Consider the following 14050-nt stretch of genomic DNA (forward strand, 5'->3'; position numbering starts at 1 on the left):
GCATCTCTATTGTTTTGTTGCTGAAGTAATCCTGTGTTTGTGTCTCTCTTGTATTTACTACTACATGACATGTGCGAATCGATGGGCGGGGCTAAAGAGCCAACGATGTCTTTCGCCACACTATTACATCATAATGTGACAAAATTCAAAAGTACTTTTTTGGGCAGCTTGGTGTCAGTGAAAGCTGTTTTTGGACTAATGAGGAAGTTTTGAGTTCTGAAACTTACATGAGATTTTAATAATAACCTTCGACTTACTGTATATGTCAAAAGATCAAGGACAATTTGATTTCACAATTCATGGCCCCTTTAATAGTGTACTGTATGTAGGGACATATTGTCATCCCACTATCACTACATGAAATCATAATTGACACTAGTTACTTTCTTGATGTCTTATCCTGGTACCTTTTATTGTGAACAAAATGCGAACCAAATGAAAAAATGGTAATATTTCATCAAAATGTATAAAAACGTGCACTTCCGACTTTCAGATGACTATCTTTCTTTCCTTTTTTTCCCCTATGTCGCTTTTTATCTGTATGGGCTAATGAATAAAGTAAGCCCAGCCAATTGGCTGTTTAAACATTGTTTCAGCAAACTCACATCCAGTCCCGTCTGGCTTTATCTCCTAATTTTTTATCTCATGAACAATATCCTGTTTCAATCTGAAATATGTCATGTTCTGGAAGTTTAATAGGTTGCAAATGGGGATTCACTTTGAATTTCTGTGCTACTTTTCTTAATTGCTTGTCATTGTTTTCTTGGTTAAAATATCTGATGATATGTTTAATCACTCTTACACCTGTGCATGTGTGTTATTGTCTGTTTCTATGTGTGTGTGTGTGTGTGTGAAGCTAATGGAAAACAAAGGTTTACATTATATGCTGCTGACGACATCAGGTCTCCATGACAGCTTATGTTAAGTATCATATAACATGGGCCAGCTCTCTCTCTCTTTCTATCTCACTTCCTCTATCTCTCTTCCTCTCACAGTGCAACTTGCTACAGTTGTGTATCTCTGATTATTGTGATTTCAGGTGCCAAAGACCTAGAAATTGGAGGTAAGGTGTGTGTGTTTGTGAAACATGGCGAGGAAAATAGAATAAAAATAAGGCGATAGAGGGAAAATGTAAATGTGTTTGAGAGCTTGATGGAATCACATTTGCTGACTGTTGCCCTCTAGAGTGTCTCATTGGTGCCATAATGACGCCACTCAGTCGAAAGTGTGTAGTGCAGCTCACACTGACCTGTGTTTGTAATGATTGCAGATCTCAACTGTCAGACAGATATATGTTCGTGGGAAACTGTTTTAAATATAGAGTTAAAGGGATAGTTCACCCCAAAAATGAAAATGTTGTCATAATTTATTCACTTTATTGTTGTTCCAAACCCATATAAATTTCTTCCTTTCCTTTCTTGAAAGTGTCTTACCTGCAGTTAATAAATGGTGACTGGACTTTCAAGCAACATAAAACATCATAAAAGTGATTAATACGATGCGTGCACTATATTTCATGTCATCTGAAGTCATACAATATCTTTTTGTGACCAACCACGATTTGAATTTTTATTCACTGACTTCTTCCCACCAGTGAGCTGTTAACCACTGCGACCGGATCATTGAATCTGAGAACCGTATCAGTCCAATTTGTGGACAAATCATTTACAGTAGGTTGGTTTTGTGAACTGGATCAACTGAGTCATTGAAAATATCTGACTCAAGAATGATTCGTTCATGAATCAGACATCGTTACTTTCTTATGACCTCTGATGAAAGATGTTCAGTGGATAATGACTCAGTTCTTCACACAATCTTATCATATGGCTTCAGAATCTTATAATTTTTTTTTTTTTTTTTTTTATCAGTCATTTTGAGTTCCTAAGTTGACATAAGGGTTAAGTAAATTTTGGGGTAAACTATCCCTGTAATAATTTACCTCATTACACTCCTAAGTTGAACTAAAGTTGCGCTGCAGTTTACTGGAACTCATCCAGAACTAATTAAAACATTCCAACGTAACAAAACACACATCTGATAGTGTACATCCCTGAATTCACAAGAGAAAGAGAGACTTTTACCTCTGACCAGTCTCCACCCATAATAGCCTGCCATCCAGGAGGGAGTGGCTGACCGAGGGAGGGGAAAGAGAGAGAGAGAGGGGGAAAGCTGGAGAGCTCTGCGGTAGCAGTCAGCGCAAAAACCAAAGCAGAGAAAGACTGAAAGAGAGAGAGAGAGAGGGGGAAAAGAAGGTACATTTGAGAAAGAAACTGTGGAATTAGCCACTAAGAAATAAAATTAAGGAGAAAAGGGAAAGAAGGAAGTCTGGAAAATAACTTCAGACCAGGACAGAAGACACACACAGAGAGAGAGAGAGAGAGAGAGAGAGAGAGAGAGAGGGGAAAAAAGACAGACACATGAATTAAAAGAAGTCTTGGACTTCACATTGGAGACACATGTTCATGCGTGGACTGTTTCTGCTGCTGTGATCTGTCATTCCTCCTCACAGCGTGTGTGTGTGTGTTCTTGAGAGGCTGAGAAGAGTGTGTGTGTGAGCCTGTCGTTCCTCTGGAGTCTACGGGACCATGGCACCTGTCAGGAATGGATGAACTTGAGGCTTAAACTCGTGGAAGAAAGAGATAAAAACAGAAAGAAAAAAGCTGAAAGAGTAATAGGTAAGTTTCTTTTCTAGCAATGCTGTGTGTGCATGTTGGAGTGTGTGTGGAAGGTTCTACCTCTTTAATTTGTGATTATCTGAGATGTTTCTATGTTAACCTGTATTTAATATTTTTGATATTTGTAATACTTTGAATAAAGCCCGTACACACAGTTTAAAAAGTGAGAATGTGTATATTGGGTAGGGAGCCCTCCAATGCGACAAGCTGTTCGACCTCTTTGTGCATGTGCATGCATGATGGCTTGGTATTGTATTTTTAGATATGAATACTGTAGTAAATTATGGGTGGATGTGTTGTTACGGGTATAAACACTTGTTTAGATTGTGTGTCTCTCTCTCTGTATGTGTGTGGACTGATCTAAACTGGACTGTTTTCTTAATATAGGGTTATATTAAAAGATTAAATGGTCTGTGAATAAGCAAGGGAGATAGAGACAGATAAAGAATGGAAGAGTGATAGGGAAAGACAAGTTCGTTCTGTAAGTGTGTTTCTGCTGAAATATTTACCCTGGTGCAACTCTGACGGTTCCTGTGGTGCTCATGGGAAGATGTTCTTTGGTTCACACAAAGAGCAAAAGACTGTTATCATCACTTCATCATTAACATTTTATGATTTTATATTTTCAACCCCAAAACATCAGAGATTAATGGAAAGATGACAAGATAAGAGTGTACATTCACCCACAAACACATGTTTAGCTTTTTTTCTGAGTGGAAATGTTCCATAGACATTTTTTATATATATATATAATGTTCATTTTAAATTATATTATAAAGCTTATTAACTTAAACATAATAATTATTAACTTATTAATATTATATATACATTTTTCTTAAAAATGTGTACATTACATGTTGTATAATATTTTTAAATATGATTAAATTGTGTGTGTGTGTGTGTGTGTGTGTGTGTGCGCTCAATCAATCAATCAGTTTTTTTAAATTACGAACATCCTGGCCATCCCAAAAGAGTGTTTGTGTCAGATTTTGGCCCCAAACTATAGCAAAGTATGTATACAAACTAAAACACACATAATCCATACCATGCACTACCCAAAACAGTAATTAGACACACAAACACTCACATACCTAGCCTCCCTCTCACACACACACACACACACACTCTCTCTCATTCACATGCATTCACACAGAAACACCGTGTGCTGTGTTTTTGGTCAGCTGTGTTTTGGGTGAGGGGAAGAATGTCGTGTTGTTTTAGTGGCGACTCTAAGAGAACATTGTGTGTGTGCATGTGCTTGATGAAATTACACGCAACGACTCGCGCAGCACACAACCGAACGGTCCCAGACTTTCCTTCAATGTGAATCACCAAGTGACTTTCTTCATTTTTCTCTGGCTCCTTGATTCTTGCTCTCAGGATTGGGGGGTGGGTAGAGAGACAGAGAGAGAGAGTAAGTAAGAGAGATTGAGAGTGAGATGGCTTTTAGCCCGGTGCCTCAGCCGGTGTGGATCGTTAATTGAGCTGCTCCCATAGGGGGGTATCAGACCCCAGATTAATTTGGCTCCCCCTCCTCACACAAGCGCACACACACTCATGCTTTCACCCTCACACAAACTCACACTCTCTTTTAGGGCCCTTTATATCCATCTATTAGACCACAGTTGTCAGATGTCGTGGAGATTCTATTCTGATTGGAGATTGCGGGTGGGTGTGGGCGAGTGTCTCTATGGTGGGGTTATTGATTGTTTTGTGGAGTGTAGTACTATTTAACTGTGGTGGGACCTGTAGGCCTAGACACATTAGGTTGTCTTGTAACAAAGAAATCATTCTGTACATCACTGTGAATGTTTCTGAGTTCCAAGCCATGGAAAATATATCAGGAATCTTACAAGTGTGCTCTCCAGGCATAATATACTTCACTTTAAAACATTTCATCAGCTAGACATTGCTTTTGTTTAGAGTTAAACTTATCAAGTTTATAGTGATGTCATTTTGAGTCGGTTCTTTTCAATTAATCAGTTGAATCAGTTGACTGATCGAATCAGTCGAAATCAAAATGATTTTTTAAAGTAATCACTAATCACACACACCTGAAAAGGTCATGGAAAAGTGAAATGTCAATTATGTTTGCACAGACTTTGGAATATTTTGGGTAGATAAAGCAACCTCTGAAATTCATTTTAAACTTCCTTTAAATACTGTTGTTACATAATCAATTCTCCATTGTTGCTCTATTATGAAAGTTACAGGGAGATGAAGACATATTAAATACTCTGCGGTATTTTTAATATTTTTTGTGGTTTAGAAAACTCGATTAGGGCCGACAGCAATGTCTTTTGAACAGCAGTGTGACTCAGTGGTTGCATCCGAAATTGTATGCTTTCCTACAGGCGAAAAACAGGATGTGACAAAAGTATGTAAAAGAGTAGGCAAAAAGTAACTGGATGACCTACTATTTCTGAAGATTCTGAAGTGTTTACTATCCCATGAGGCCACGGGAGATGATTTTTGAATGGAGGTAAAGCAACGCAACTGACGCTGGTAGGTCACACGATAATGACAACATGGCGAATGTAGTACGTCCAAATTACATTCATACTACACACATTCAAACATTTTTAGCACTCGCAAAGTAAGTACTGGAGACTATGCAATTTTGGATGCAGCCAGTGACTCAATATATCAATTTGAGATCTGTCCGAATGAAGATGTGAAGGTGGCACATGGTGTAGTGTAGGGATAGAAGATTTAACGGCTCGTGTTTTTGAGATGTGCGGGATTATGTGGAAAAACATCATTTGGGATAACTGCAGCAGCTTTCCCGAACTATGTTCAAAACATATAAATCTAACATGGTCACTCTTGGCTCTTCCTAGGCTTGGTGAGCTTGGAGATTTCAGATTCTGACATGCCATTCTGACATCCATTGGAAAGTTATTCCACAACAACATCAAGTTGACTGTTCTGATTTTGTTATTTTCCATTTGAATTTATTAAACTACAAAACAACACATCGGTTTATGTTATATACACTACCGTTCAAAAGTTTGGGGTCGGTACGATTTTAAATACTTTTAAAAGAATTCTCTTCTGCTAACCATGGCTGCGCTTATTTGATTAAAAATACAACAAAAATCAGTTATAGTATTAAATATTATTCCAGTGTAAATCAGCTGTTTTCTGTGTGAATATATAGTAAAGTGTAATTTATTCCTGTGATCAAAGCTGAATTTTCAGCATCACCAGTGTCAGTGTCTTCAGTGTCAAATGATCCTTCACAAATCAGTATAATATGAGGATTTGATGCTCAAGAAACATTTATTATTATTATCAATGTTGAAACAGTTGTACAGTTTTTTATTTATTTTATTTTTTAGGATTCTTTGATGAATAGGAAGTTCAAAAGAACAGCATTTGTTTGAAATAGAATCTTTTGTAACATTATAAATGTCTTTACTGTCCTTGATAAATAAAAGTATTGATTTCTTTCCTCCAAAAAATAAAAATAAAATTCTCACTGACCCCAAACTTTTGAACGGTAGTGTATATTTTCAAGAAATCATAAGTCAGTTGATAAATAGGTCTATGTAAATAATGCTATAATGCTTACATTTATTTTTTTGCATTTAAAATGATTGGTTTTAGTTTTTAGTGTCTTTAACTTTTTACAAAATAGTACAGAATTTTAATATTGTCAATTTATCTCTTATTGCCTATTAACTCTTTCCATCCATGTTTTTACTGTAATGCAATTGGGGGGCGCTATTATGCATTTTCTGAAAGAGTACAGAATCTCCGGATCAAACAGTGTTGCCAGACGTACGATAATTATCGTATTTGTACGATAATTTTGACCTCTGTACGATGTACGATCAATAATGAAAAAAATCCCATAATGTACGATAATTTCAGAATTTTGTGACACTTCAATCGGAGGTCATTGTAATCATAGTGCTTCTATACTCATTGATCTAGCTGTGGATCTACGTCATGATTGTGAGGAGAAAGTGAAGGTGAGAGAGCACGGCAGAGAGGGAGAGAGCGAGAGACGTGGCATGTGTGTGCCTCATGAAAGCTACACCCGTCAACAATCTAGTCTCCCCCCCCCCCCCCCCCCCCCCCCGTCAACCCGTTTGGCTCGTGTACGATAATTTTCTTCCAAATACGATCATTTTGAGCTTCTGGTACAATACTTGGATGTTTCCAATCTGGCAACACTGGGATCAAAACACAGGCGAAGAAGCAGAAACAAGCGATAGAAGCATTGCATGTAAGCTAACGCAATCATTCAACATTAAACGGCAAAATAAACCAAAACTGCCTAACAACCCCTTGAAGAGGAATAGGACTGTGAAGCTTTGGGGGGTTTGATGGACGTGATTTACTTCTTCTGAATACGATCTGGACGAAGTCTTAGACAAAAATGTGAATTTCTCCGCTTTTTGTTCAAAATGTTGCTTTTTTTAATTACTAAGTTTTGATTAAAAAAAAGGAATGCACGAAGCTTACATAATTTGTTTTTTAAAGCAGAGGCTCTGTTCTCTCTTTTGATATATTGTATATTCAGACATGTTTTCTGTAGTCACACATAACACCACCCTGTATGCAACGACACTTCATTACAAAAGGTTTTGTAATCTTTTACAATCTCTTCAAGTCTAAACGAAACTTTCATTGTAGCTTGAGCAAGACCAAAGTGCTGGTTTGGTATGAAGCTTGCCGAAAGTTAATAATTTAACAATAACAGAGCTGTCTATAAAACGTTTTATCTCTTCCTGTTTTGATTATTCAGATATTGAGTTTATGTCGAGTGTCTTTTTTGAGAATGTCTGCCGAGAGTTTTTAGAGGATATTAAGATGGCGAGAGAAGAACAGGACCGAGTCAACAAGTGCAGAAACGTTGAACAGGTCAGTTTACTGAAGGTGGGACAACATACTGGTGGGAGAGGAGAAGATGAAAAGATAAGAAAGAATGATAGATCAGGAAGGATTAGAGAGCAGTGCAGGAGGGTGTTGATTTTTGTAATGATACTGTAGCATTTGCACATCATGTTTGTGTGTTCACGCAGTGGTGTGTGTGCGAGAGTTGTTTTATGACGTAAGTGTGTGTGCATGTGCTGATTAAGGTCATTGTGATGGTCTTTTGTGCTGCTGTTGCCACATTTCACTTCTCACTTACGCACACTTTCACTATACACACACATACACAGTTTCACTAGACAGACACTACCGTTCAAAGTTTTAGGAGCAGTACGATTTTTTTCTATTACGCTGACCAAGGCTGCATGTATTTGATCAAAAATAATTTAAATTTTAATAATTTAAAATAACTTTTTTTTTTATTTTTTTTTTATTTTTCAGAATGTTCAGCCATTATTTCAGTTGTTCAATGTCACAGGATCCTTCAGAAATCATTCTAATATGCACAAGAAACATTTCTTCTTCTTATTATTATTATTATGTTGAAAACAGTTGTGCTGGAAATCATGATACATTTTTTTTTCAGGATTCTTTGATAAATAGAAAGTTCAAAAGAACAGCATTTGTTTGAAATGGAAATATTTTTAACATTTATAAAAGCTTTAGTTTTTCTGTCACATTTTATAAGTTGAATGCATCTTTGCTGAATAAAAATGCTAAATTATTTCAAAGAAAAAACATTTTACTGACCCAAAAATTTTAAACAGATTTCTAAATGGAGGTAATGATATTTTCTAAACCTCAAGTCTGAATCTTTTTGATATCAGTAGAAAAACATGACAGCAAACCATTTGACCCCCGCACAAATACTGTACATTTAAACCTGTGCACATACAAATACTGTATACACTTCTTTCTCAGTAGATAGACGTAACACATACCACTGAGCTCGATAAACCCCTCTCAGATGAATGTGTTTTTGACTGAAGTATTTTCCATCACTGCATGTTTATTTTTTAAGTAAAGCCATCATAAAAGGTATGATGTCATTAGACAGTGCCCGCAGAAGTGTGTGTGTGTGTGTGTGTGAGAGAGCTTTCATATGGGTCTGAAAGATGACAAAACATTGCTGCTTGATTAAAAAAAGGGGGGCATTCCTGAACACATGCTTTTTAACACACAGGGAGTGTGTTTGTTTGTGTTGTGCATGTAAGTGTGTACGTCTGTTGTTGTGTGGCTATGATTAAAGAGGCAACAGATAATTCATGACGACCTGCAAGTTGTAGGTTGGTTTGGAAAGACACATTATGAGTTTTGTCAGTGGTATTTTATAAAAAATAAATAAAAAAAAGAATTAAATGAATGAAATATGTGACCACTTTGTTTCATTTAGTATTGAAGTAATTCCAGCATTTGGTAACTACAGAGCCCCTAAAGGGACATGGTGATCGAAAAAATATGAGATGGAAAGAAAAATCATACTGTATTCAATGCTTTTGTGTTCGCTCGTAAAAGTTTTGCATTCCCCGTGAAACTTTTTTGTTCTTTGTGATTGAACGCAAAGTTTCTTGCTGGAACGCAATTCATTTGCGAGAGAACTCAAAAGTATTGACATATCATTTTTCCTCCCATCTCAGTTTTTTTCTTCACCATGTCCCTTTAGGTAACAGAATTGCATTTCAGTTATCCAAATAGTTCTTCCTCAAATTCAAATGAAATGTTAATGGAAGCTTTAAGGAACAGGAATTGTTAAGAGGCATTGAAACAACTGTAAATAAAGAACATTCCTCTGTCTCCCTCTCTACTTCCTTCCCAACCTGTTTGTCATTCACCTTCGGCCTCACTAGAGCTCTAGGAACTGCTTGTAATAGGGGATGGAATACAGCGTGACACCTCTGTAGAATGTGCAAATGACTGTGACACTGATAGATTTCCCCTTTAATAGAACCGGACTGAGTGTGACTGGACAGACAGACACACAGGTTCAAATCCATCGGCTAAAGATGCCACTACATAGAAAGAGAGAGAGAGACAGAGTGAAAAAGTAAGAACGATACATTAAAAAGGCATTAAGGATTATGGGTAATGGAGCAGGCCCGTCAGTGTGGATTAGCTAATGCTCATCAAGGAGTAGAAGTGTGTGTGTGTGTGTGTGTGCACGGCGCGCATGAAATGGGGGAGAATGTGTCCCTACATACACCCCTCAATAGTATGCTGCTCATGTCTCTGTGTGTGTGTGTGTGTGTGTGTGGTTATGTTGCATCCTAGCTCATTATTCCGTAGTGGTCGACTAAAGTGTGTGTTCAGCAGCAGCTTTTAAATAATGAAAGAAGATAGAAGATATTGGATGTGCACAGATAGCAGTGTGTGTGTGTGTTTGAAAAATGGAGTCCCAGGATAAAGTGAGATTGGGGGTGGTTGCAGTTTCTGATTTGATGCCCACAAACTCCTAACAAGCTACCTGCTAGAGAGAGAGATGGGGAGAGAGAAAATAATCCTCTCTTAGCAAACTTATTTGATTTCTTAAGTGGGATAACCTTCATCTACAGTGGATATATTTACATACTGCAGAAGCACCACTGCAGAAACGAATGATCAAGTGAAATATAATAACTGTGTGTGTGTGTAGTGTTGAATGTCCATTCCCTTTGAGATTCTACCCACTAGCACTCTCAGCCATAGTAAATCAATATCTGTCAATCACATACACACACACACACACAGACACACACCTGGCTGCTGTACACACCCTCAATGGTTATTTGCCCTAGGGCACCTCAGAGCAGATAGTGGGGCAGTTTTGTCTGTGTATGTGTGTAGAGATGAGAAATGTGGAATTCTGTGGTTTCCTTATTACTGTGCGGATTGTTTCTTCAAGTAATCAACTCAAGTAGTGATTATCACTTGAAATTCCCACATTTCCATTAGCACGGACACTTTCTGTACTCGATGTCAGCTGGTATTGACCTTTCCTGAACATACAATATTGTGTGTGTGTTTGTGTGTGTGCACGCTCAGTGGAGAGACAATGATGAGAATTCCTGCTTGCATTCCTTTGGAAACTACTCACACACCGTACTTTAGGATTGGACAGCATAAAATGTGTTTTATTTTAACTTTTCATTAAACCTTACCTTGGTCAATCCATAACAATTAATAATAATAATAATATATATATATATATATATATATATATATATATATATATATATATATATATATATATATATATATATATATATATGTGTGTGTGTGTGTGTGACCTCATTGAATTAATAGTAATGGTGGAGAAATAGGTGTTTGATATAGAGAAACAGAGGGAAAGAGATTCTATGTCATTGTAATCACATATTATGAATAAATGTATTCATTTTGCATTCATCTTGAACATTCTGCGAGGAACCTCCATGTGTGTTTTATGCAGGATAGAAATTCATACGCATGTGGAAAGACATGAGGGTTAGTAAATGGTGACAGAATTATTATTTTTTTAAGTAAACTACAGTCAGGGTCTATAAATATTTCCTATCGACCTTGGACTGCATGGTGCATTACTTTTATATTTTTTGTATGTTTAATATATTTGTTTTTATGACAATGTAAAATTGAATTATTTAGCTGTTTTTTGTATGTACATTTTTGTACATAGCATCATAGAGTATATGAGTTGAGCCAGCCTGTGTGAAACTGCACCCGTTACAAAAATTTGAGTTTTTTTTTTATATTTTCGTTTTGGTGGCTTTATATCTGAAATGAAAAAAAAATCAACTGAAAGATAAACCTCTGATAGTACAAAAAACACTTTATTTAATCTCTAAAGCCGCTCTTTCTTCATCAGTATATATAGGCCGTTTGTTCTGTGTGAAATTACATTTGTTCAGTTTTCCTCCAGCTGCACTCATTACTGGATTAAATTAAACATTCACCCAACTAAACACAGTCTTGAGTGTACACACACACACACGAGGCTGGCGTCTGTGCTGTCTACTCCCTGTGTAGATCTGCTTATCCACGTTTAGTTACTTGACATTTGTCATGCCACATATCGTTAAAACCCGCTGTTCTGTGTTCATAGTGTTTGCGCTTCTATGATCTTTTATGTGTGCGTGTTACTCGATTGTGTGTGGGTGCACAAGGTAAAGATGGAGTATATAAGTGCATATCTCTGGATAATGATGTAAAATAATTAAATATAGTTTTGCTGTGGATGCTGCATCTGTGAATCTAATAAAGAGCTTCTTTATAGAACATTTTTATTGTTTGCAGGCCATTACATAATTTGTTCCACTACAATATAACCAATTCAGGTTTCTTAGGCTTCATTTACAGATGAATTTAGAAGTTTTGTCTCTGTCTCAGTCTGTCTGTCTGACTTATAATAGATGGGTTTTGGATTTTTTGGCTTTAGATGAGGAGAAAAGTGTATTTTTGTTTAATCAAAAGTGAATTGCAGAGGACTAGATGTTTTTTTATGATGTGTGTGTGTGAGATTTTCCCTTGACCTGTTAAGTACACCTTGCTCTGTTTCTTTCTGAGGGTGATTTCCCAGCTGGGTGGTTCCTTGGAAACCATAAATGGCCCACCTGCACGGTCCAATCACACTTTTAACTGACACCTGAGAAACAAGGTGTGTGTGTATGTGTGTGTGTGTGTAAACCCCCTCTATCTCTCTTTACTGCTGCCCCTGCCTTTCAATTACACTCTAATAGAGGGGATTTCTGCCTCTTTTGAGACAGCTCATCCAGAGGTGTGTGTGTGTGTGTGTGTGCAACAGAAAGAAAGACTCAGAGTCAGTCAAACTTCAAATTTAGCAAAACTGCAATAGAACTGACAAGGGATTAAATGTAAGGTGATAAAAGTAGTATACAGTGCAGCGAAGCCCGCGTGTGTTTGCGATGCTCTGATGGTCTCATTGGGTTTGTGTGGAACTGAAACCCAGAGACTTGTGGGTCGAAGGCTCAAACTCCCGCCGTGATACGCCACTCTCTTCCCATCACGTTCCCGGCATAATCAGTCATGCCACTGATAATCTCTCACCATCCCTATGAATAATGTTACTGCTGTGTGTGTATGATCATTAGTATTATACCAGAGGCCTTGACAGCTTCCTGACGGTATGCTGTGACACACTCACACACACTGTCTCTTTATCCAGTCACCAGAATCTCTTCTGACAGCTCTTACTGGGAGCAGATCTTCAGCCGCTCCAGGGAGTCAGGCGCTGTGTGTGAAGGCAGGGACAGGAACGGGAAGGAGAGCAGAAAACTTGTCAAAGCGTTTTCCAAATCTACTTCCACTTCCATCCAAATAAGTGTGACCTTCACTTCTACTAGACAAAATAGAGAGTGAGGAAAAAAGAAGAAAAGAGAACAAGAATAAAAGGTTGAAGTCATATTAATCAGTGTCATTTTATTTATAAAGCACCTGTCAATCATCTATAATCCTACCAGGGGGCGGGGCAAGGGATTGACCCTGTCAGTTTGTGAGTGTGTGTGTGTGTGTGTTTTATGTTGGATTTCCCACTGGTTCCACTCTGCTGCTGTTTTAGGTCACGGAAAATGGCCCGATGGAAGTGGCCTGGGACTAAAGCTAAATCGGTCTCATGAGAAAATGCTTTGTGTGTGGAGCAAAAGAGCTGAAACAGATATGTGCAGCACTCTGATGATGGTTTGATCCTTTTTAGATGGTCTCTGTTCTAAAAGTAGGTGTGCATGGATGTACTTAGCTACTTTAATCAGGGGTCTTTGAACCTTTTTCAGGCCAGGACCCCTTAGTGGATAAAGAAACAGAGCAGAGACCCACTTTACATATTTTATCAAATAAAGACTTGCATTTTTGGCCTGGCATTATAATAACATGAATTTAGTACCATATTAATGTATGTTTCTATGAGCTTACATTTTTTTATTTTTTTTATGTACAAATTCATATAAATTACATAGTAATTTTATTTTACTGTGGAAGGATTGTTAAACATTATTTTTTAGCTTCTTTAGCTTTATTTGAAGTTAACTTAATATTGTTTTAACATATATTTTCTGTTTTGAAAATATATTTTCCTTTTTCACAAAAATTAGCTGGAGATAATTGACAGTTCAGGTGAAGTTAATTGACTGACCCTTGCAATACCACCTCAGACCCCCTTTTGCAGATAAAAAAAAAAAAGATAAATCTGACAAACTTTTGGACACATCCAGGAATGTCCTTCATTGGAAGAACAGTTCATAAATAATATATTTTTATGTTCTAGAAGTGCAAATAAGTCTACGATATGTCCTCATTTAGATAACTAAGTGTGTGTGTGTGTGTGTCCACTTCAAAGACACAGAGGATTATGGGTGAAAGGGTTTAACTTCATGATGGTTTGACCCTGGGGGAGAGATAAAGGCGGGGGGGGGGGGGGGGGGGGGGGTTTGAGAGTGAAATAGACTATAGATAATATTCAGTTTGAGAAGCATGCGGAATGTGTGCAGACCCTAATCACAGGTTCA

The 14050-nt window shown here is 37.4% G+C and overlaps 1 protein-coding gene across 2 annotated transcripts in view; it reads left to right on the forward strand.

The window, feature by feature from the left end:
• The first annotated feature begins 2228 nt into the window (after window positions 1–2228).
• Window positions 2229–14050, forward strand: part of sema3b (sema domain, immunoglobulin domain (Ig), short basic domain, secreted, (semaphorin) 3B) — a 34172-nt gene continuing 22350 nt past the window's right edge. For both annotated transcript variants that reach the window (XM_056260873.1, XM_056260874.1), the window contains exon 1: window positions 2229–2675. The gene's annotated coding sequence lies outside the window, so the exon portion shown is untranslated. The remainder of the gene's footprint in view (window positions 2676–14050) is intronic.

The sequence above is a fragment of the Rhinichthys klamathensis genome, unplaced genomic scaffold (assembly GCF_029890125.1).
Source record: "Rhinichthys klamathensis goyatoka isolate OS25496 unplaced genomic scaffold, OSU_Roscu_1.1 h1tg000180l_1, whole genome shotgun sequence".
Taxonomy (NCBI): Eukaryota; Metazoa; Chordata; class Actinopteri; order Cypriniformes; family Leuciscidae; genus Rhinichthys; species Rhinichthys klamathensis.